The sequence below is a fragment of the Gopherus evgoodei genome, chromosome 1, assembly GCF_007399415.2.
Source record: "Gopherus evgoodei ecotype Sinaloan lineage chromosome 1, rGopEvg1_v1.p, whole genome shotgun sequence".
Taxonomy (NCBI): Eukaryota; Metazoa; Chordata; order Testudines; family Testudinidae; genus Gopherus; species Gopherus evgoodei.
Genome location: NC_044322.1, coordinates 223730647 through 223756667, shown reverse-complemented (window position 1 = coordinate 223756667; position 26021 = coordinate 223730647). Strand labels below are relative to the sequence as shown.

Sequence of the window (26021 nt, the reverse complement as noted above, 5' to 3'; positions counted from 1 at the left end):
TCAGGCAGGAAACTCCCACTTGAAGCATAGCTCTTTGCTCCACAGCCTGTGTGGCTGCCTTCCCATGCAGGGTGGGCTAGATTTACCACCCCACCCCCCAGGGTAATGTCATGGAGATACACCTGGATCCCTCTGCTCTCTGCATTTGGGAAATAACTGTGTATGTATAACCTGGCTTCATCAAAGCTTGTGCTGTTAAAATGGCTGGGTTTGCACACAGATCTAAAGAGAGTGACTAACGTACTGTTAAAAACAGCCCTGATACAAGTAATACTAAGCCCTGGTCTACATTACAGAGTTAGGTTGATGTAAGGCAGCTTACGTGGACCTAACTCCATAAGCATCTACACTAAAATGTAGCTGCTACCAATATAAACTTGGCCACTACACCAATGTAATAACTGCAGCTCCATGAGAGATGTAGCACGTAGGTCGATGTAGTTAGGTCGACGCAGTGTCAGTGTAGTAGCTGCATTGCTTACATTGACTGTTGCTGCCTTTCTGAAGCCATCCCACAATGCTCCACACTGACAATTAAATCGATGCAAGCACGGGCGGCAGGTATGGCAGGCCAGGGGAAGCTGAGCCTCCCTAAACAGCCAAGCATGGCCTCACTCACGCTTTGCCCTGAAACCCCTCCTGATTCCTGCTCCTTCTCCCTGACCCCAGTCCAGGGAGGTTGCTCCTCTTCCCCAAGGGGTTAGGGTTTGTGTGTGCCAGCCTGGGGCCTAGGGCTCAGGACAGTTGTAGGGCCCGGTGCTCTGGTGAGGATGTGCATCACTAGCATAAGGAGAGTGGTGTGGACACACAAAAGCAATGTAATTACTGCTGCGGCTATGCATTCACATAACTTAGGTGAACTACATTGTGTACTGTAGACTTGCCCTTAGTGTAGGAACATTGGTAGCTGCAGCTGCCTGAAAAGCGATAACACCTCTTTGTTCTGATGAGCTCAGTTTGCACCTCTCTGCTGATCCCTGATCACCACCATTGGTGAGATCACATCTGATCACTGGAGTCAGTGCTTTGTGTGTCTTCCCCTCACACCCTGCCACTCACGTACCATCCTCAGTGACAAGATCACCAGAAACTGTGGGGGAGGTCATCCCTCCCTTGTACCCTCTTGGCCCTGTGTCAGAACTACACCAATGTAATAACTGCAGCTCCATGAGAGACGTAGCACTTAGGTCAATGTAGTTAGGTCGATGCAGTGTCAGTGTAGTAGCTGCATTGCTTGCATTGACTTTTGCTGCCTTTCTGAAGCCATACCACAATGCTCCACACTGACAATAAAATCGATGCAAGCACGGGTGGCAGGTATGGCAGGCCAGGAGGTGGCACATGGAGGTGCACTGGCTCCCCTCTCAGTCCTGTGCGAGGCTCAGCACTAGTGCATGGATCTACCGGGGCCAAAGTGAAGGGTCTAAAAGGGTGTCATCAGGAGGAGGGAGAAAACTTGTTCACCTTAGCCTCCAATGATAGAACAAGAGGCAATGGGCTTAAACTGCAGCAAGGGAGGTTTAGGTTGGACATTAGGAAAAAGTTCCTAACTGTCAGGGTAGTTAAACACTGGAATAGATTGCCTAGGGAAGTTGTGGAATCTCCATCTCTGGAGATATTTAAGAGTAGGTTAGATAAATGTCTATCAGGGATGGTCTAGACGGTATTTGGTCCTGCCATGAGGGCAGGGGACTGGACTCAATGACCTTTCAAGGTCCCTTCCAGTCCTAGAGTCTATGAGTCTATGAGTCTCTCTCTGAGATTGATTCTGGGATTCCCGTGTGCAGTGAGCTCTGCAGCTGCAGTGTCTCAGCTGAGGTGTAACTAACTGAGTTGCACCATCCTTATTTCTACTGTTTCTATACCTGAAATGCACAAGTGCATAGAGGAGCTCCACTGCATAATGAGAGGAGCCAACAGTGGGAGCCTGGCAGCCACACCCCATTCTCTGGTAGGCCTGTAAGCAGCCGCCGCTCTGGGCTTGTAAACCCTGAACTTCTGAGCCGATTGGTGCTGCTTGGAGGATTTGAGGGGTATCCAGAGGGCATAAAGGAACTCAACTGGCTATCTGGGAATTTCACATCCTGCACCCACACAAAACCTATCTGGCCAATTATCTGGATTGCACCAAGGGAAATGCATCACAATTCCCTTCATCTACACACCAGGCATCAACCCCATACACACAAGAAGTACAGAAGGAGAGAATAGAGGCCAACATACAGCATGGCATTGTTAGATATTGAATAGGATCCCTGTACACCAGCTTTGAACTTCTGTTTAGAGCAGCCTCATGGCTTCTCTGGTTTACACCATCCACTTACATTCAGATTTTCATCTGGATATAAGTATGGATTTTGCTAACAACTCCCTTTTGGAGCGTGCCTCTTGTTTCACAGAGCCAGCTGGCCTACCTTCAACTAAACCTACTTTTCACAGGCAACAATCAGCTTAGAGGTGGCGAGTGGGTGCAGTTGACTAGTGGTGATGTGTAAGGCCCACTTTACACCATTGTTATACTGATGCAGCTATGGAGGACAGAGACCTCTGTGTGCACGTAGCCCTGCAGTCACTGCTAGAGTTGAAAAATTCTCACGCTATTTATTGTCACTGCTGCTCTCAGAGAGGGAGGCCATTGTTCATTCATTGCGATGAAGGCCAGACTCTCCTTACTGCTTGTGGCCAGGTAGCTTTGCATGTCAGTGACTGTGGAATTAACTTAAAATTCACCAACAAAAGTCCTCATTAATGCACCTGGTGGGAGATGAAGGCAGTCTGTGTGTTTAATGATGGATTTCCCTAGGTTCCTGGGGCTCTGTATGCTAGTACCTCCAGGAGGCACTGCATGTGGGAGTCAGGGGGCAGACTCAGAGCATATGAGGGAACTCAGAAGAAGAGACACTATTTAGAGTGATAGGGGCAATGTCAGGTTGGGGATGATAGCAGTTGTGTCTGAGTGGCCACTGGCTCCTTGCTCAGAGGAGGGGCTGTGTCTGAGAGAAAGGAAGGAGGCAGAGTAAAGTGAGATGCCCAGCACTGGAGAGAGGAGAAACCAATTTGGAGCAGTCTGCAGCCAGATACGGAAAGGTCAGGTCTGCATGCAGGGTCCCCCTGAGAACTGGCCCCTGGACAGCAACATCCTTCAGCTTGGGCCTTTCCCTCTTCAAGGTGACTCCCCAGTTAAAGAGTTTTGTTGGGAATATTCGTCAGCCAGCCAGGCTGAATTAGTGCTTCAGCTACCTAGGGAAAATCCACCACCACATGTCAAGCTTTGCTCTGACTGAGTCCAAGCTGCCTGCCTGCTGTGAGTGTGTCTGAGCACTAAGGTAGGAGACTAAAGTTAGGATTTTCAGTACTGTTATTGCAATGTGCACCTTGAGCCTCCCTCCCCCAATTCCCTATAGCCAGGGCCACCCCAGACCTGCTATGTCCAGTAATCCTCCCAGACCCTGCTACAAATGCACAGCACCTTGCACACCACCACCATGGCCCAGCGACCTTCCTGCCCACAGTCCCACCACAACTGCCCAGCACCCCACACAGAACTCCCACTCCCTAATGCCCCAACATGTAGAGATCTTCCCTGATGCCTCACAGACCAGCACCCGCCAAGACCCTCCAGAGACCCACTCTCGCATGCCCTGCCTCCCGGCCACACTCACCAACCCTACTGGGAGGTGACTGTTTCTGCCTGGCTGAGCCACCAATGGAGCCAGAGCTGGTCCCAGGGTCCAGAATTGCTCTGGCCCCTTGGAAGTGGTGCAATCAGCCAGGCCAAGGCCTGCCCCGACTGGGCTCCCTCAGGACCCAGCCAAACCCCCCCACACTGCCCCCCTCCACAAGCTGGCCAAGACTGGCCAGGCTTCTGCATCAGTCCCTGGCAGCTCAGCTCGGGGAAGACATGTGGGGCTCCAGAGGTGGTGGGAAGCAAAGACTGCCTGGAGCTGGAGGTGCACTGGGGTCTGGCCAGGAGACAGAGAGAAGCCAGTGGGTGGGGATAGCGGGTGAAGAGGAGCCCTCGGTCGGCAGGCTGTGGGGGAGGTTCTGTAATTCTCTAATGTACAGCTTGTGTCACTTGTGTTCTTATAAGGAGCTCTACTTCTCCCTTCTGCAAGTCCCCTCCCAATGGAGCTATCCTGCAGGACGTAGGTTCCTCCAGCCCCAGAATCAGATGCGAGCATGCACACACACACACACACACACACACACACACACACACACACACACACACACACACACACACACAAACAGAGTGTGTCTGAAAGGACTGGGTTAATCATCACTCTCAAGTTAACTCCTTATATGTCCCTGGACTCGGCAGGCTGGGTCGAACAGCACCTTCAAGCTGTCACTCTCATATGCCATGGGCATTGCACCGGAAGAGAGTACACTTGAGCAGATTGGGCAGAGCAGCACTTTCAATCTCCAACCTTATATGCCCCTGGACTTAGCAGACTGGGTCAAGAAGCACTTCCAAGCTGCCATTCTCATAGGTCCCAGGTTCAGCACATCCCTATCCCCACTTTCATGTTACAATTGTTCTGGTAGTATCCCGCTTGATGAGCAAACCCCACAGGATTTTTGGGCGCTGCAGGGATCTTTAGCTTAGGTAAGGGGAGTGTTGCTGCAGAGTAAATGAGGAAGCTGAAAAAACATCCATGTGAAGGTGAGGAAGGGGAGGAGAGAGAGGGAGCGAAGCAACCAGCTTAACTATGAAATTTACTTATTGCCTGGTAATAACCATAGGGGAGCCAAACAAACAAACTAGTGATAATATTAAATCTAACTTAAATTTGATTATAAAAGTCACATTTAGAAAACTATAACTACTCACATATGTCTGAGTCAGAAGGCTATACCAAGAGAAAGAAAGCTGGGTTCTCACCACTCTGTGAAGCTTGAATCAATCAGGGTTCCCAGGTGGTGGTGGTGGTAGCTGAGGGTCCAAATTTCCAGAGACGAGCAGAGCCCCCAGCATGATCAGTCAGGAGAAGATAATGTCCCAATGGAACTCATACAGATTTGGATCCAGGCATCAGAACACTTACTTGAGCATGGGTAGGGGTTTTTGTAGGGAAACAACAGTGGTTCAAGGAAGAATACTGGATTTGTTTATGGGTAAACTGATGGCTTAAGGGAGTATACTAAAGTTATTGTGTTCAGGCTAGACAACAGAAACTGATCATTCCTAGCTATGGGTGGTGTTCCTTGAAGGGAGCTTATAATGCAATTAGGGAGCTTCGCTATTGTGGATACCAGTAACGGATTTATTACTAGAATTGATCCTATAACTACTGAGCTGGATGCGTGCAGGCAGGTTCATTAACATCTGGAGCAGAGATCCCTCATCATGCAGTGCTTCTCTTCTTTTTTAGTCCCAGAGTTCAGTGTGGTTCTTGCCTTGGAATCTGTGTTCTCCATTCTGTATGCTAATGGGAGTGGCTCCCCGTCACATCTTCAATGCAAATGAAGCTAGGGGAGTTTCCTTAATCCTGTCAACCTTGTCCCAGGGGTTTAGATGTGTCTCCCACTGTCTTTTCATTGCTTTCTGTAAGTCTTTATTCTGATCGGTTTTGGTTCAAGCAGAGGCTGGGGCGGGGGGGAAGAAATTTCGTAGGTCAGACAGGCTGGGTACTGTGCCCTAGTTCACCAAGAACACAGAGCTGACAGGTAACAATAGGAACTGGCATGTGGAGTAAAAGGCTCCTGTTTACTTAACAATGTCTTTTCTGTTGAGAGAAGAAGGTTCCCTCATTTCATCCCCAGGGAGGTCTGGGGAAGGTTTTGGGATGTCAGCATAACTAACACTCACTGATGGATGCATTGACTCTCTAGGTCGCATTGAGGTCCGGTTGGTTGGAGGGGACACTGCCTGCTCAGGACGTGTTGAAGTCAAACATGGAAGTACATGGGAGACAGTCTGTGATTCACACTTGGATTTCAATGCTGCTTCTGTTATCTGCAGTGAATTAGAGTGTGGACAGGCTGTAGCCACCTTGGGAGCAGCTCACTTTGGAGAAGGGCATGATTTGATCTGGAAGGAAGAGTTCCAGTGTGTGGGGAATGAGTCTCTCCTTCAGAAATGTCCCAGGATGTCCCGTCCTAATGACATGTGCTCCCACGCTAATGATGTCGGTGTATTGTGCTCAGGTAAGAATTCAAACTGATGACCCACTAAAATGGGCCCTATAGCTGAGCCCCTCAGTCTCTTTTCTCCCACATCCACATATCCCTCATGTGAACCCACATCTCAGAAAACTTTGAATGTTTCAAAGTTGATCCAAAGGATTCCTGTCTGCTACAACGGATGGCTCCACTTTTTCTCACCAGCCAGGGGGAGCCAGGAAGAGATAGTGGGAAACTCCATTATCTGTCTCATTCTTCTCTATTTCAAGTGTCTCCAATAAATGGGGACAGTTCTATTTACCTTTCTCCTGCTATAAGGATAGGGTCCCAGCAGAGCTCTGATTTCCCTTATCCTCCACTGCATCCCTAGTGGAGTGGAGAACTGAGCGCTCTCCTCCCTATTCAGATACATCTGTAAGGGGAAAGGGCAGGGTCTAGTGGTCAGAGCACAGAACCAGAAACCAGGAGACATGGGCTTTATTTCCAGTTCTGGTTCTGTATTCAAGAATTTCACATGCTTCAGTTTCCCCATCTGTAAAGCAACAGTTAATTTCCTACCTCTGAGAGTGGCTGTGAGGCTTAACTTCATTTGTGTTTGTAAAGTCCTTTCAGGCACTTGAATACATAGTGCTATGTAAGGGCCAGATGTTGGAAAGGATCCTGGAAAGTATCTGTGCTGCCCACTAACCTGCCTGTGGAACACGGCAGTCCACAGCAACCAGCTGCATAGCCTGTCACTGTGTCAGTGAGGAGCCCTGGCTGGCTGGTCATGATCATGCTGCCAGGCTGGATATTAGGATGTGCAGGGGGAAATGGAAAACAGAGAGATCTTTTTCCTGAAAGGGGAAGTCCTGGAGAGAGGAAGCCAGGATTGGAGAGATGATGCCTTTCTGTATAGGGCAGGGTTGCCACTCCAAGGCACAGAAAAACTGGCCTGTCTGTGGGCAGACCCAGATCCCAAGGGAGGTGTGGCTGGTCTGTGGGCAAGGCCAAGTACCAGGGCTGGGGGCAACCATGGGGAGGGGCTCAGTGCTCAGAAAGTTATGGGAGATTTGGTGTGATTTGGAGTTGGGAGTACAGCACTCGTCTCCCATTGACTGGTGTCTGCCTTGGCACATTGCACACATGCAGATCAGGATGAGCACATCAGCCAGGAGACCATTGTGTGTTTCCAGCTGTGGCACACGTAGCTGGAGTTCTGAGATCACTGCATGCCCATGTGCATTTGTGCACAGTTTAGAAAACCTGGCAACACCAATCTCTCCCCCACCCCCAGCCAATAACACCTATGGACCAGCAACTGGCAATGGCATAGAAAAACTAGCCAGGCGACTCAAAAACCATCCAGGTAGTATAAGGCTGGTGGCTGGGAGAGAGGGAGACCTCAGCCCTTTAGTGCTCATTCCTACACATTTATTTGTGTGAGCTTCTAGTGATAATAAAGCTCTCACCTCCCCATACCCCTTCCCTCCTTTATCCTTTCAATGGTGTGTTTTACTCACTTGGATCCAGCAGTGGCAACTCAGGGTGCTCAGCCTCTCACAGGATCTTCTCAGCACCTTGTGGGATTGTGCCCCGTACTTAGGGGACTCTCCCTTGCTGAACTCAACTTTCTGGAAGCGCCCAGGGTATCACTGGGCAACTTTAACTCTGCATTAATGATGTTTTTTACCATTTAATTCTATTCAAAATCTAATTTAATTCTACTCAGACACCCTGTTTATATAGTGATTTTCCTTCATTCAGACTATCATAGGTTTCACCCCCACTCTGAACTTTAGGGTACAGATGTGAGGACCTGCATGAACACTTCTAAGCTTAACTACCAGCTTAGATCTGGTCTCACTGCCGCCATCCAGATGTCTCAGTTATCTGGAAAACTCTGTCTTCTCCCCAAAAACCTTCCCCTCCCTGAATAGCCTTGAGAGACTCCTCCACCAACTCCCTGCTGAGTCCAGATCCAATTCCCTTGGATCTTAAAACAAGGAAAAATCAATCAGGTTCTTAAAAAGAACGCTTTTAATTAAAGAAAAGAAAGGTAAAATTAAAAAAAAATCCTCTGGGAGATCGCATACAAGCTGATCTCACAAACAGATTTAAAACACAGGATGTTCCCCTGGGCAAAAACCTTAGTATAACAAGAATACCCAAATGTGATTATTCCCCTAATTGCACAAATACAAGTTACAAAAGAAAATAAACATAAACCTATTTATTCTTTTCTAAAACTCACTACTCTGATAAGAGGCTGGTTCCTTGATCTTTTTCACTCCGGTTGAAACTGAAACTGACTCTAAACAAAGGAAACTTCCCTCCTTCCTTTTGAAACATCTTGTTTCCCCATTGGTTCCTCTGGTCAGGTGTCAGCTAGGCTAGGTGAACTTCTTAACCCTTTGCAGGTAAAAGAGGCTGTAAGCGAGTGGTGCCGGGGCTCGACCCTCTCGAGTGGTGCCCGGGGAGGAGGGGAGCCATGCTGGCCCACTCTACTTCAGTTGGCCAGGGAAGCTAGCCCGGCAGTCCCTGCGGTACTCGTCCGTCAGTAAGTTCAGGCCTTGGGGCAGGATTGAGCAACAGTAACAGTTTAGAGGCCCAGCCCTTGGTCAGGAAGGGGCAGCAAACACTGGGTCAGTAAGCTCAGGCCTTGGGGCAGGACTGAGCAACAGTAACAGTTATCGGCCTCCTCAGGCCAGGGAGAGGGGGAGTCTGCCACCCCAGAGTGGGGTGGCAGGGGGACGCAGGCTCTCCCACTCCACTGCGTCCCAGCCTGGGGCCCTAACAGTGGCTGTTACTCCGCTGGTCAGTCAGTGGGGATCCTGGCCGCAAAACACTGACATAGGCTCTGGCGGGGAAGCTCAGGCAGCTCCTCCTGGTAGCGAGCGCGGGGAAGCTCAAGCCAGTCCGGGTGGCTCCCTTGGATTGCCGGAGTCTCCCAGTTTCGAGCTCTCAGAGGGATGTCTGTTCTCTCCGGCCACTGGGGCCTGACTGAGTTCTGAGGACCGGCTTTTATAGTTCCAGGTCGCTACCTGACCCTTTGAGGGGCGGGCTCAGAGCTCCGTAGCTTCACCCACTCTGGCCTCTGCCGGGGCTCGACCCTCTCCGGAGAGGAGGGGAGCCACGCCGGCTCACTACAGAGGCATTAACCCTTAACTGTTTATGACAGGGACCAATGAATTTTGCACCGTCATGCTGTAATCAATTGTTGTTTGACGAGTGCTTGTTTTCTTAAATTGTCCTTCTCATTCTTTATGACAGTTGTCTTGTCCCCAATGATAGTTGCCTATCTCATCTTTAGAGTCGTCAATCTTCCCTCCTCTGACATTTCAATAGGAATGTGTTCCAGCCTTCTGGTGCCCTTGCATCTGTTTCTATTTCCTCCCTTGTACATCTGGCTCAGCGATGGCCTTCACACTTACCTCTGAACACACACAATTCTCATTCTCACACAAAACAAAATTCATTTACACAGAACATTTTGAACAGGAACATCAAGTTGCAATGCAAAAGAAAAACAATGGTTGCATTCTTTTACTTATTTTAAAATGCTAAACCTACAACAAATTGGTGACCCTCTAAGGTCTGTCACTGCCTTGAAATCAGCTCAGACACAAATTCTGGCTGATGCATCTTTACCAAATGGCCAATTAGGCCATTCCTTTCTGCTTTCAGAAAGGGTGGCTGGCAGGATATGATCAAATCATACACTAATACATTTAATACATACTACATTATTATCTCATTATTCTTTATCCTTCATTCTAAATCATAGAAAATACAAGCACAAAATCCTCCTACTACAATGGGTATTGTCAGTAGTGAGTTGGGAAAGGAGAGCTGTGTGTGGATTTGATGATAGGTAGGGAAAAGTATATGTTTATGTGATATCTTGTGTTGATGTGCAAAGGGATGGTTAAAAGGTGGCCGTTATACTTTGCAAGTGTGGTATGCTCTTAGGGGGTAGGCTCAGTGTTTGAACATAGGGAATGTGCAGATAGTGCCTGTCTATTACAGTGAACAGACAGAGTGGGAGTGTGTGTGTTATGGGTGTTGTGAGGCATTTCATGAAGAGGGCAGAGTTAACATTGTGTGGGTGTTTATCTGAACTCTAGTATCAGAGGGGTGTTAGTCTGGATCTGTAAAAAGCGACAAAGAGTCCTGTGGCACCTTATAGACTATCAGATGTATTAGAGCATATGCTTTCGTGGGTTAATACCCACTTCGTCAGACACATGTAATGGAAATTTCCAGAGGCAGGTATAAATATGCAGACAAAAATCAGTCTAGAGATCACAAAGTTAGTTCAATCAGGGATAGGGTGACCAGACTTCCTGATTTTATCAAGATTGTCCCGATATTTGCTTGTTTGTCCTGCATCCCGACCAATGTTAGGTCAGGACATTAGAAAAACAAGCAAAGGCTCCTGCACACAGGTGGATCCCGGAAGGGCTTGCACTCCCCCACCCCACCCTCTCGTTCCTCAGTTGGATCCCTCCCCAAATCCCCACCCTCAGCCCCACCCCCTCACTGCCCCATTGGATCCCTCCCCAAATCCCCGCCTCTTCCTCAAGCACGGGAGGGAGGCCCGGGAGACGCAGGGGAACGTGGGGCCGGGGTGAGTGTGAGTCCGGCCTGGCCCCGAGCGCAGGCAGGACTCGGGCGGGGCAGTACCTAGAGGAGGAGCAGGGAGGCAGGCGGTGGATGTTCTTCCCACCTGGGCAGCGGGACTCCGGAGCAGCCACTGCTGCAGCTCTCACTGCACGTGGCGCTCAGCAGCTGCGGCTCTGGTGCCCAGGGCACGAACCCCCAAGCCTGACCCTGCTGCAGGGACCCAGTGTGCACACTGCACCCAGCCCCTGACCAGTTGCGTCTGGGATCGCTGCCCAGCTGGTGCAATCCCGTGGGCAGCCCTGGGGCGGAGGCAGCAGCAGCCCCGTTCGTTCCCCTGCATGACCCTGCAGGACAGGGGGCCTGGGACCCGCATCTCGATATTTCAGTTTTGACATCTGGTCACCCTAATCAGGGAGGATGAAGCCCGCTTCTAGCACTTGAGGTATGAACACCAAGGGAGGAGAAACTGCTTTTGTAGTTGGTTAGCCATTCACAGTCTTTGTTTAATCCTGAGCTGGTGGTGTCAAATTTGCAAATGAACTGAAGCTCAGCAATTTCTCTTTGAAGTCGGGTCCTGAAGTTTTTTTGCTGTAGGATGGCTACCTTTAAATCTGCTATTGTGTGTCCAGGGAGGTTGAAGTTTTCTCCTACAGGTTTTGTATATTGCCATTCCTAATATCTGACTTGTGTCCATTTATCCCTTTCCATAGAGACTGTCCAGTTTGGCCGAAGTACATAGCAGAGGGGCATTGCTGGCATATGATGGTGTACATTACATTGGTGGACATGCAGGTGAATGAACTAGTGATGTTGTAGCTGATCTGGTTAGGTCTTGTGATGGTATCACTGGTGTAGATATGTGGGCAGAATTGACATCGAGGTTTGTTGCATGGATTGGTTCCTGAGCTAGAGTTACTATGGTGCAGTGTGTGATTGCTAGTGAGAATATGCTTAAGGTTGGTGGGTTGTGTATGGGCGAGGACTGACCTGCCTTCCAAGGTCTGTGAAAGCGAGGTGTCATTGTCCAGGATGGGTTGTATATCACTGATGATGCGTTGGAGAGGTTTTAGTTGGGGACTGTATGTGATGGCCAGTGGAGTCCTGTTGGTTTCTTTCTTGGGCTTGTCTTGCAGCAGGAGGCTTCTGCGTACATGTCTGGCTCTGTTGATTTGTTTTCTTATTTCCTCGTGCGGGTATTGTATTTTGAGAATGCTTGATGAAGATCTTGTAGGTGTTGGTCTCTGTCTGAGGGGTTGGAACAAATGCAGTTGTACCTCAGTGCTTGGCTCTAGACGATGGATCGTGTGGTGTGTCTGGGATGGAAGCTGGAGCCATGAAGGTAGGCATAGTGGTCGGTGGGTTTTCAGTAAAGGATGGTGTTAATGTGAGCGTCACTTATTTGTACCGTGGTGTCTAGGAAGTGGACCTCCCATGTAGATTGGTCCAGGCTGAGTTTCATGGTGGAGTGGAAGCTGTTGAAATCATGGCAGAATTCTTCCAGAGTCTCCTTCCCATGGGTCCAGATGATGAAGATGTCATCAGTGTAGCACAGGTAGAGAAGGGGCATGAAATGCGAGTACCCATAGCAGTGCCACTGGTCTTGAGGTATATATTGTCACCAAATTTGAAATAATTGTGTGTGAGGATAAAGTCACAGAGCTCAGCAACCAGTTGTGCTGTGGCATTATTAGGGATATTGTTCTTGACAGCTTGTATTCCATCTGTGTGTGGGATGTTTGTGTAGAGAGCTTCTACGTCCATGGTGGCTAGGATGGTGTTTTCTGAAAGATCACCAATGCATTGTAGTTTTCTCAGGAAATCAGTGATGTCACAGAGATAGCTGGGAGTGCTGATGACGTAGGGTCTGATTAGAGAGTTAACATATCCAGGTAGTCTTTCAGTGAGAGTACCAATGCCAGAGATGATGGAGCGTCCAGGATTTCCAGGTTTGTGGATCTTGGGTAGGAGATAGAATAACCCTGGTTGGGGCCCTAAGGGTATGTTGATTTGTTCCTGTGTTAGTGTAGGGAGTGTCCTGAGTACATGCTACATTTAGACTCCCGACTGGAGTTATTCTATTTACTACTCAAGACCCACAACCCTGAAAATCGTGGATGCTCTCAAAGTACTTACATCATTATCCACATTTCACAGATGGGAAATTGAGGTAGAGAGCAGTGAAGTATCTTCAAAGAACCACAGAAATGTGGGGTTGAAAGAGACTTTGAGAGGTTATCAAGTCCAGCCCCCTGCATTGTGCTAGTATCAGTTAAATCTAGACAGATGTTTATCCATTGTGTTCTTAAAAACCTCCAATGATGTGGATTCTACAACCTCCCTTGGCAGCCTATTCTAGAACTAAACTAAACTACCCTTCTAGTTAGAATGTTTCTCCCAATATCAAACATAAATCTCCCTTGCTGCAGATTGAGCCCATTTCTTTTTCTTCTACCTTCAGTGGACAGGAAGGAAATATCATCCTGGTTCTCTTTATAACAGCCCTTAACATATTTGAAGACTGATATCATGTCCCTGCTAAGTCTTCTTTTCTTAAGACTAAACACGCCAAGTTTTTAAACTTCTCCTCATAGGTCAGGTTTTCTAAACCCTTTATCATTTTTGTTGCTCTCCTCTGGACTATCTCTAAATTTGTCTATATCTTTTCAAAAGTGTGGCACCCAGAATTGAACACAGTATTCCAGCTGAGGCCTCAGCAGTGCCTCCTAGAGCGAGACAGTTACATCCTGTGTCTTACATATGACACGTCTTTTAATACACACCAGGATGATACTAGCATTTTCAAAATTGCATCACACTTTTGAATCATATTCAGTTGTGATCTATTGTTACCCCAGATCTTTTTCAGCAGTACTACCACTTAGTACAATTATTCCCCCTTTTGAAGTTTAGTATTTGACTTTTTCTTCCTAAGTGTAGTACTTTGCACTTTTCTTTATTGAATTTCATCTTGTTTTCAAATCTGCTCTGCAGCTTGTCAAGGTCATATTGAATTCTAATCCTGTCCGCCAAGTGTTAATCCCTCCCATCTTGGGTAACCTGCAAACTTTATAAGAATATTCTCCATTCCATCATCCAAGTCATGAATGAAAATATTGAATAGTATCAGACCGAGGACTGATCCCATGGCACCCCACTAGATACACATTCCCAGTTTGACAGCAAACCACTGATGACTATTATTTGAGTACGGTTTTTCAACCAGTCGTGTACCCACCTTATAGTAATTTAGTATAGTAATAGTATAGTAATTATAGTAATTTCATCTAGACCACATTTCTCTAATTTGTTTATGAGAATGTCATATGCCACTAACTAAAATAAAGATATCTCACGTCTACTAAGTCAGCCCTATCCATGAGGCCAGTAACCTTGTCAGAGAAGGAAATTAGGTTGATATGGCGTGACTTGTTTTTGACAAATTTGTGCTGGCTCTTCCTTATAACTCCATTATACTGTAGGTGCTTATAAATTGATTGTTTAATAATTTGTTTCAGTATCTTTTGGGTATTGAAGTTAAGATGACAAGGTCCTCTTTATTCCAGTCTTCTTAGATAGGTACTTGCCCTTGTCCATTCCTCTGGATCGTCACCTGTTCTCAATGAGTTCTCGAAGATCATTGGTAACAGTTCCACTAGTGCTTCAGCTAGATCCTTAAGTATCTTTGTGTGACAATCAGGGACCAGACACCTCAAGGGGAGAACAGGGGGCCTGAAACCCAAAGAATAAGCAGTTGAAACAACTTTTTGTATACAGTATTACTGAACTATAATAGTGTATTGAGTAAGATATATAAAAACTGGAGACATGCTGGTTATGGATATCGTTGTGTGAGGTATATACAGATAGCAAGTAGAGGAATGTATGCATGATGGAAATAGGTTCCTAAAATATGTTTTGGGGACAGCCTTGATAAATAAGTTTGTCCTAGACAAAGGGATGTTGTTTTGCCTGTTTGCCTGTGTCTCCAATGTAAACTGAGCAAGTTGATGCCAGAGACAGTGGAAATTACATTACATATGAGATAAGAGAGGGATGGGAAGTCACCAGGAAGAGTCAAATAGCAACGGAGAAGAAATTTATCTGGGGATGCACTTCAGACTAACACATTTCAAAAGTTTACTAGAGAATACAGAGAAGGGGAGAGAACTCTTTAGTTACCCATCATTTAGAGGGCAAAGGGGATCCTCCTACCAGAAGGCTTGGACATGCTGGTAACTTGATACAAGAAAGCTGTTGAGGCAAAGTTCATAGTTTGCTAAAGTACACTCTTAGGCCTAGTCTACACTATGAGTTTAGGTCTAATTTAGTAGCGTTACCTCGATTTAACCCTGCACCCGTCCACACGATGAAGCCCTTTTTTCCTACTTGAAGGGCTCTTAAAATCAATTTCTTTACTCCCCCCTCGACGAGGGGATTTGTGCTGAAATCGGCCTTGCTGGGTCGAATTTGGGGTAGTGTAGATGCAATTTGATGGTATTGGCCTCTGGGAGCTATCCCAGAGTGTTCCATTGTGGCCGCTCTGGATAGCGCTCTCAACTCAGATGCACTGGCCAGATAGACAGGAAAAGTCCCACGAACCTTTGAATTTCATTTCCTGTTTAGCCAGCGTGACAAGCTGATCAGCACAGGTGACCATGCAGAGCTCATCAGCAGAGGTGACCATTGTCGTGTATTTGGTTGTCACGGTTTTTGTTCCTATGGCAACTGAGTTAGATTATTAGGGGATAGCCCAGCCAGTTTCGGCCGGTTAGGCGAGCTCTGTGTCTGTAAATAAATGGTAGTTTTGTTAGCTATCTGCTGTCTGGCCTCAAGTGATTTCTTCCTAAACTGGCTATCCCCAAGGATATAACAATTGGCGACGAGGGTGGGATTCCGGTGCTGCTCCAGTTACAGAAGGAAGTAGAAGTCAAAGTAAAGAACAAACAAACAAAAAAAACTGCTTGTTTGCACTGACTGTGAAAGTGAAACTAAAAATCATGGCTACTCTGACTGGGCCACTGGAACTTTTTGATGAGACTATAGTGCAATGGCATGTGTATACTGAGTGTTTTGAGCTTTTTGTTATTGCAAATGACATTACAGAAGAGGAGAAGGTGCCAATATTCTTAAGTGTTGTAGGGGCTAAAACCTACTCCCTGCTGTGCAGCTTACTACAACCTGTTAAGCCTGAGACTAAATCTTACAGTGACATTGTGGAAATCCTGGGGTCCCATTTTTCCCCAAAACCATTGGTAATTGCTGAAAGATATCGGTTCCACAAAAGAGACCAACAAGAAAATGAAACAGTTATACAATTTGTAGCAATTTTTAAAAAGCTAGCAGAACACTGTGAATTTAAAGAGATGTTAAATGATGCCCTGCGTGACAGGTTGGTGTGTGGCCTGTACAGTGAAGCTATACGGAAGTGCCTACTGACAGAGGCTTAGTTTACATTACAGAAGGCTGTTGATACTGCTGTCTCCATGGAACTGGCTACAAAGGAGGCGCAATACATCGGTGCATCCCCTAGGGTGCCAGGAGTGTCACAAGAACCTACCCGCAAAACTGTGCAGTCAGGAATGTTACCGCTGTGGTAAGCCGGGTCACCAGGCATCAGAATGCTGGTGTAAGGACCTGGTGTGTGGACACTGTGGCAAAAAGGGACACATTGAGTGTGCCTGTAAACAAAAGAAAAAGAGGCCTGTGGTCTGGCTGACAGAAAGAGGAACCTGCATACCCTAGAGCAGACCCAGGATGATCAAAGTGACACCTCATCACAAGAGGAAGTGCCACTGCATGTTTTGTCTTTGGCGGTGGGCTCACATGAATATTCGGTAACCCCGTTGTTGGATGGAAAACCTATACGCATGGAACTGGACACCGGTGCAGTCGTCTCGCTGGTCTCCAAGACTGTGTACTAAAGAAAAGCTACAGCATCTTCCGCTTAAGGCAACAAAAACTGTTCTGAAGACGTATGCAGGAGAAGCTGTGCCCATGTTGGGCACTATTGATGTAAAGATGGAGCTCAATGGACAGGCTGCTAAATTGTGACTGTTTGTGGTGAGAGGTAACTACCCAGGCTTAATGGGTAGGTCTTGGCTTGGGAAGATTCAGCTGAACTGGGCAGAAGTGCACCGGATGACTAAAGAAGAAACCAGTCTAACCCCATATTAAGGAAACATGCTGCTGTTTTTGGAGAGGATTTGGGAAGTATGAAGGGAATCACTGTAACATTGAACATTAAACCTGACAGTCCACCAAAATATCTAAAAGCCCAAACTGTGCTATATGCCATCAGGCCAAAAATTGAAGCAGACCTGGAGTGCCTGGTCACCAATGGAATCCTAATACCAGTTACCCATAGCCCATGGGCCACTCCTATCATTCCAATAGTGAAGAAAGATGGCTCTCTCTGGATTTGTGGTGATTTTAAAGTCAATGTCAACCCAGTGTTGTGTGCAGAGCAATACCTACTTCCCCGCATCAATGACCTTTTCGCAGGCCTGGCTGGGGGACAAAAGTTCAGTAAGATTGATCTGAGTCAAGCATATTTACAGATGTACATGGATGAAAAGTCCCAAGAGCTGTTGACTATTGTGACTCATAAGGGGCTTTATCAATACTGTCACCTACCGTTTGGAATAACGTCTGCTCCCGCCCTGTTCCAGAGGGCTATGGACCAGATCTTGTGTGGCTTGTCAGGAGTTCAGTGCTATCTGGATGATATCCTGGTCACTGAAGGAATGAAGAGGATCACTTAAAGAATTTAGAGGCTACCCTACAAAGACTGGAAGAGTATGGCCTACGAGTTCGCAAAGACAAGTGTGAATTCTTCAAGCCCTCTGTTGAATAGTTGGGACACATCATTGATTCTGCAGGTCTTCATAAGGCCCCTGCAAAAGTTAAAGCTATTGCGGAGGCTCACCCACCTCGAAATGTAAGCCAGCTGCACTCATTTCTAGGACTACTGAACTATTATGGAAAGTTCATCTCACAGTTAGCCACACTGCTAAAACCACTTCATGAGCTTCTTGGGCAGAACAAGGCCTGGAAGTGGACTGAAGCCTGTGATGTTGCATTTAACAAAGCTAAGGATGCATTGCTAAATTCTGAAGTTCTAACACACTTTGATCCATCCTTACCCCTACAATTGGCCTGTGATGCCTCCCCTTATGGAGTGGGAGCAGTCGTGTCACACATTATGCCTTCGGGAGAAGAGAGACCTATTGCTTTTGCTTCACACACTCTAAGCAAAGCAGAAACTAACTACGCCCAAATCGAATGTGAGGCATTAGGAATTGTTTTTGGAATTTGGAAGTTTCATCAGTACCTGTTTGGGCGGAAGTTTACTCTTCTCACAGACCATTGACCTCTGACATCAATTTTCGGACCCTACACAGACATTCCCCCATTAGCTGCTAGTCGTATGCAACATTGGGCATTGTTACTTTCAGCACACACATATGAAATCAAATATAGGAAATCCACTCTGCACGGCAATGCAGATGGCCTCTCAAGGTTGCCTTTGCCAGTCAAACATCAAGATAGGGCCCAAAAGGAAATCTTCTACTTTGAACAGGTAGAGAACACACCCATCACTGCTACTCAGATAAAGAAGGCAACTCGCGTTGACCCAGTATTGTCCCAAGTTATGGACCTGGTGACGCATGAAAAATCTCGACAAACCTATCCTTGTTACCTACATGTCCAGGAGGACGGAGTTATCGGTCCAATCTGGTTGTTTGTTGTGGGGGAGACGTGTCGTTATTCCACCACCACTGAGATCACAGATGTTAAAACAGCTACATTCCAGCCACTGTGGAATAGTGCGCATGAAGGAAATTGCACGAAGCTATTTTTGGTGGCCTGGATTGGACAGTGCTATTGAAGAGAAGGCAAAAGCTTGTCTGTCATGTCAGGGTGTCAGGACTGCACCCCAGTGGGCACCCCTACACCCGTGGGACTGTCCTGAAAACCTGTGGCAAAGTATTCACATTGACTTCGCTGGCCCCCTTGAAGGAAGCATGTTCTTGGTGGCAGTAGATGCCCATTCTAAATGGCCAGAAGTCTCTATAATGCAGTCCAGTACTGCAGAGAGTACTATCCAAAAACTACGGGGACTCTTTAGTCGTTTCGGTCTGCCAGAACAACTTGTGAGCGACAACGGACTGCAGTTCGTCTCTCAGGGGTTTCAAAATTTTATGAAGGCAAATGGGATACACCACATCATGTCAGCACCATATCATCCATCCACCAATGGATTAGCTGAAAGATTTGTGCAGACAATGAAACACACTTTGAAATCAGCAAGGGGACAACACTCCATTCAAAAGCGTCTGGATACCTTCTTACTTTCCTACAGAAACACACCTCATGCTATGACCCAGGCATCCCCGGCCTTTCTAATGATGGGATGTCAGCTGCACACTTGCTTTGATCTGCTGAAACCTTCTGAACCCCGACAAATTGTGCAACATCAGCAGCAATATCAAGTCATCAGATGGGCACCCAGAGCAAAAGACTGAACCTTTAGCACGGGACAGCCAGTTGTGGCTCGGAATTATACTTCCGGAGCTAAATGGGTCCCTGCCACGATCATCACTCAAACAGGACCTGTTTCCTACACAGTCCGGACTGCAGAGAATCTTACCTGGCCGCGACATGTAGATCAGCTGTTGCCAGGTCACGCCAGTCCTCAGGACACATCTGCCGTTAAGTGGTCTGACTTCACCTCTTCTGGCGAGACACCGAATCACGAATCACCTGTTCCTGACTTTTCTCCTCCATTACTGCTGGCGGCTGAGATACCCCTTTGCCCAGCACGAGCTGATACCACCTCCTCACCTGTTCGTGCTGCGGACCCTGAGTCCATAGTACTTTCTGGTGCAACAACACCAGAAGTTTGTCATAATCCACCTAGAGACAGAAGACCTCCTCATCGGCTGGATCTTTAGCTAGGGCGAACCCACGGTTATGGAGCAAAATAATCCCCAGGGTTTAGCTGGGAATGGAGGCAGTCTACCCTCCTTCTCTAGTCTAGTGTGTGTGTTTTTTTAGGGGAGATGTTCTTATTGGGGGGGAGGAATATGTTGTGTACTTGGTTGTCATGGTTTTTGTTCCTATGGCAACTGAGTTAGATTATTAGGGGATAGCCCAGCCAGTTTCGGCCAGTTCGGCGAGCTCTGTGTCTGTAAATAAATGGTAGTTTTGTTAGCTGTCTGCTGTCTGGCCTCAAGTGATTTCTTCCTAAACTGGCTGCCCCCAAGGATATAACAACCATGGAGTTCCAGGATCGCAAAAGAGCTCCAGCATGGACCAAATGAGAGGTATGGGATCTGATTGCTGTATGAGGAGACAAATCTGTGCAAGCTGAATTCTGTTCCAGTAAACAAAATGCCAAAACATTTGAAAAAATCTCCAAGAGCATGAAGGACAGAGGCTATAACAGGGACTCATGGCAGTGCCGCATGAAAATTAAGGAACTCAGACAAGCCTGTCAAAAAACCAGAGAGGCAAACAGCCGCTCCAGGTCACAGCCCCAAACATGCAGCTTCTATGATGAGTTGCATGCCATTCTAGGGAGTGCAGCCACCACTACCCCAACCCTGTGCTTCGACTCTGTCAGTGGAGTAGACCTCAACATGGAAGCAAGTTTTGGGGACAAGAAAGATGATAGCTCACAGCAAGGAAGCAGAGAAACCGGTCTCCCAAAAAGCCAGGATCTGTTGCTCACCCTGGACCTGGAGTCAGTACCCCACCAACCCACCCAAGGTGGACTCCTGCACCCTGAAGATGGAGAAGAGACCTCTGGTGAGTATATCTTTGTAAATATTATACATGGTTTAAAAACAAGCATATTTAATGATTAATTTGCCCTGGCATTTGCGGCCAGTACAGCTGTTGGAAAAGTCTGTTAACATGTCTGGGGATGGAGCGGATATCCTCCAGGGATATCTCCATAAAGCTCTCCTGGATGTACTCCTAAAGCCTTTGCAAAAGTTTTCTGGGGAGGGCAGCCTTATTCCATCCTCCATGGTAGGACACTTTACCATGCCAGGCCAGTAGCACGTAGTCATTGCAGAACAAAGCATTGTAGCGTATGGTCCCAGTGTTTGCTGGAATTCAAACAACTTACGTTCTTTATCTCGCTGTGTTATCCTCAGGAGAGTGATATCATTCATGGTCACGTGGTTGAAATAGGGTGGTTTTACTAAGCGGACATTCAGAGGTACCCATTCCTGCAGCGCTGTTTGCCTGTGGTTGAACAGAAATGTTCCCCACTGTTAGCCACACAGTGGGGAGTGGGATGAAGCCATCATACCAGAGAATTGGGTGTGTGTGGGGTAGTTGGGTTTGTGCTGCATGTTAACCTGGAAACCGCAGCCCCTCCTTTTAAATTGCCAACCCATTTTAAATGGCCAACCCAATGGCCACTTCGTATGGGAAATGAGGGTGCTGCTGTTTGAAACCTTTCTGACATGTTATGAAAGTTAAAGAAGCCAAAAGACTGGGGCTTACCATGGCTGCCTGCAAGCTGAATTCTGTTGCCCGGTCCTGCGTTAAGTGATCTCTCACACCAAACCAGCAGGCCCTTTTTTCCCTCCACCGGCTGCATATGTTTCTCCTTCCCAGAGGCTAGTGAAGATTGGAAGGTGAAAAAAATGCACTCCAGATGAAATGTTCTCTGAGCTCATGCTGTCCTCCCACACTGAGAGAGCACAGCAGAATGCGTGGAGGCAGACAATATCAGAGTGCAGGAAAGCACAATATGAACATGAAGAGAGTAAGTGATGGGATGACAGAGTAAGTGGCGGGCTGAATATGATAGGTGGCATCAATTTGCTGACAGAAGGCAGGAGTCAGTGCTCAGGCTGCTGGAGGATCAAACTCATACACTCCAGCGTATGGTTGAGCTGCAGGAAAGGCAGCAGTATCACAGACCGCCGTACAGCCCCTGTGTAGCCAACTGCCCTCCTCCTCAAGTTCCATAGCCTCCTTACCCAGATGCCCAAAAACACAGTGGAGGGGCCTCCGGCCACCCAGCCACTCCACCCTAGAGGATTGCCCAAGCAACAGAAGGCTGACATTCAACAAGTTTTAAAGTGCAGCGTGGCCTTGTCCTTCCCTCCTCTCCCACCCCACCTGGTGCTTCCCTCCTCCCCCGCCCCTCCTGGACTACCTTGGCAGTTATCCCCCTATTTGTGTGATAAATTAATAAAGAATGCATGAATGTGAAGCAACAATGGTGGTGGTGATTGAAGATGGGAGGAGAGGGTGTTTAGCTTACAAGGAAGTAGAGTGAACCAAGGGAGGTGGGGTCATCAAGGAGAAAGAAACCAAACTTTCACACCATAGCTGGGCCAGTCATGAAACTGGTTTTCAAAGCTTCTCTGATGCGCACCATGCCCTCCTGTATTCTTCTAATTGCCCTGGTGTCTGGCTGCGTAATCAGTGGCCAGGCAATTTGCCTCAACCTCCCACCCCACCATAAACATCTCCCCCTTACTCTCACAGATATTATGGAGCACACAGCAAGCAGTAATAACAATGGGAATATTGGTTTTGCTGAGGTCTATCTGAGTCAGTATACTGCACCAGTGTGCTTTTAAAGGTCCAAATGCACATTCTAGCACCATTCTGCACTGCTTAGCCTATAGTAGAACAGCTACTGACTACTGTCCAGCTGCCTGTGTATGGCTTCATGAGCCATGGCGTCCAGGGGTAGTCTGGGTTCCCAAGGATAATTATAGGCATTTCAACATCCCCAACTGTTATTTTCTGGTCTGGGAAGAAAGTCCCTTCCTGCAGCTTTTGAAACTGACCAGAGTTCCTGAAGATGTGAGCGTCTTGTACTTTTCCCAGCCATCCCATGTTGATGTTGGTGAAACGTCCCTTGTGATCCACCAGTCCTTGCAGCACCATTCAAAAGTTCCCCCTTTCAGTTTATGTACTCACTGGCTTGGTGCTCCAGTGCCAAGATAGGGATATGAGTTCTGTCTATCCCCCCACCACAGTTATGGAATCCCATTTCAGCAAAGCCATCCACTATGGCCTGCACATTTCTCAGAGTCACTACCCTTGATATCAGCAGCTCTTTGATTGCGTTGGCTATTTGGATCACAGCAGCCCCCACAGTAGATTTACCCACTCCAAATTGATGCCTGACTGACTGCTAGCTGTCTGGTGTTGCAAACTTCCGCAGGGCTATCACCATTCGTTTGTGAACTGTGAGGGCTGCTCTCATCTTGGTATTCTGGTGCTTCAAGGCAGAGGAAAGCAAGTCACAAAGTTCCATGAAAGTGCCTTTACACATGCGGAAGTTTCACAGCCACTGGGAATCGTCCCAGACCTGCAACACTATGTAGTCCCACCAGTCTGTGCTTGTTTCCCGGGCCCAGAATCAGCATTCACAGCATGAACCTGCGCCATTAACACCATGATGTTCATATTGCTGGGGCCTGTACTTTGTGATAAGTTTATGTCCATGTCTTCATCACTCTCATCACTGCGCTGCCGTCGCCTCCTTGCCTGGTTTTGCTTTGGCAGGTTCTGGTTCTGCATATATTGCAGGATAACACTGCTCTACAGCCAAAATGCTTCTGAAATAAATGTAGTCCAACTATACTACTGAGAATGAAAATGATGCTTAAAATTGTTGATTGGCTCTAGTTTTCAAGATATGCTATTGGGTCAGTATATACGACCCTTGGCTTGGGAATGGCGGAGGATAAGTGAGTTATAAAGGGAAGGGATCTCAGTTTAAACCAGAAATGACTAAAATACATCTTTGAGTGGATCTATGAATAAATCTATGACTGGATTTGAACAGTACTTGATTTTTAGGCAAAACAATGAATGATGCAATCTGAAGCTGGTATTGCGTCGTACATGATATGAATTGCATCATGTTATTTCTAGAAGTCATGGATGATGCAATCATAACGAAGCTTACATCACTCTGCTGAACAAATTGCCCTATATCAACTCTAGAAATCATACAGTGTCGTGCTTTCTTCTTTGTCAGTGTTTGATTTTGCAAAGGGACACATTTCTGTTTAGCCAAAGTGAGCAGAGATGCCTCGTACTTGTGTGAACAGTGCAGATAACTTCTGCTATGTTTGTGGTGAAGTGACTTTTGCATCACAAAAGCGCAGTATAACCACTCTGGTTAAGAAAACCTCTCACCTTTATTTTGGCTGCAAAATTGGAGATCAGGACAAGAGGTGGGCTCCACACATATGCTGCAACACTTGTGCAACAAATCTTGGCCAGTGGTTGAACAGGAGAAGGAAATCTATTCCTTTTGCAGTGCCAATGATTTGGAGAGAGCCAACAGATCATACCAGCAATTGTTACTTCTTCATGGTGCCTCCAGTTGGGAAAGGTGCGTCAAAGAAGAAAAAGTGGACTGTGCATTATCCAAACATTCCATCAGCTATACGCCCAGTACCCCACAGAGAAGGACTGCCGGTTCCTGATACACCAGAATCATTCTCACTTAAGTCAGACGAGGAAGAGGAAGAAGATGAAACTTCTGGTCCTGAATCATCAATGTCACAGGACCCACATTTTCTCCCATCCTCCTCTGAACCACACCTCATAACACAAGGTGAACTGAATGACCTTGTCAGGGATTTGGAATTACCCAAGAGTAAGGCAGAGCTGTTGGGCTCCAGACTACAGCAGTGGAATCTCCTGGCAGGCTATCAGGGCAAATGGAGCCCATCAATGCTTGCAGACTATTGCTGGACAGTGACAAGAGATGCTCCATTGAATGAATACAAGAGACAAGCCAAGAAGTGCCGAGTAGACACTGAACAGGGCTAAACTATGTACATAATATTTTTTTGCCTTTTGTTCCATAATAAATTTTATTTATATAACCCTTTTGCTGATTTTTAAAGTGTTACATAAACAGGACAGGTGAAATATTATCATGTAAAGCAACCATAACACATGAAAAGACCTTGGTTTACAATTTATGATTAAAACTCTACTATCTACACAATATACATAGAAATAAAATGTAAAAACTTAAATACCTTAGAAACAGTAGCCAATCAGTTGTTTTAATTGTCATATTTGAATTCAGCACATCAAAATACATAATAAATAGCACATTTTATCTCTGAAACAGACGACTTCTCAAAAATTGTAGACCAGTGTAATGTGCATGGTGTTTACAGTGCTCATAATTGCCGAGGTGATCTGAGTGGGCTCCATGATCTCAGTGCTATGGCATCTGCGCTGAAAAAAGGTATGAAATGATTGTCTGCCATTGCTCTGACGGAGGGAGGGGTGACTGACGACATGGCTTACAGGGAATTAAAATCAACAAAGTGGGGAGTGGCTTTGCATCAAGGAGAAACACAAACAACTGTCACGCAGAAAGGCCCCCTCAAGGATTGAACTCAAAACCCTGGGTTTAGCAGGCCGTTGATTTCACAGAGGGAGAGGGAGCAAATAAATACAGATGAATACAAAACAAATCCGGTCTATTTCTTGTTTTGATCCACTCCATCTATCTTATACATCTTAGACTGGCAGCAGGCAGTGCAGTATAACTGCTAGCCATCGTCATCTCCTGGGTGCTTGGCAGAAGATGCTGCATTACAGGAGAGAGGGAAGGGGGGCCTGATTCATAGACTCTCGGACTGGAAGGGACCTCGAGAGGTCATCGAGTCCAGTCCCCTGCCCTCATGGCAGGACCAAATACAGTCTAGACCATCCCTGATAGACATTTATCTAACCTACTCTTAAATATCTCCAGAGATGGAGATTCTGCAACCTCCCTAGGCAATTTATTCCAGTGTTTAACTACCCTGACAGTTAGGAACTTTTTCCTAATGTCCAACCTAAATCTCCCTTGCTGCAGTTTAAGCCCATTGCTTCATGCTCTATCATTAGAGGCTAAGGTGAACAAGTTTTCTCCCTCCTCCTGATGACACCCTTTTAGATACTTGAAAACTGCTATCATGTCCCCTCTCAGTCTTCTCTTTTCCAAACTAAATAAACCCAATTCTTTCAGCCTTCCTTCATAGGTCATGTCCTCAAGACCTTTAATCATTCTTGTTGCTCTTCTCTGGACCCTCTCCAATCTCTCCACATCTTTCTTGAAATGCGCTGCCCAGAACTGGACACAATACTCCAGTTGAGGCCTAACCAGCGCAGAGTAGAGCGGAAGAATGACTTCTCGTGTCTTGTTTACAACACACCTGTTAATGCATCCCAGAATCACGTTTGCTTTTTTGCAACAGCATCACACGGTTGACTCATATTTAGCTTGTGGT

The 26021-nt window shown here is 46.8% G+C and overlaps 1 protein-coding gene across 1 annotated transcript in view; it reads left to right on the top strand.

The window, feature by feature from the left end:
- Positions 1-26021, top strand: part of LOC115636912 (antigen WC1.1-like) — a 710101-nt gene that overhangs the window by 134188 nt on the left and 549892 nt on the right. The window lies entirely within an intron of this gene.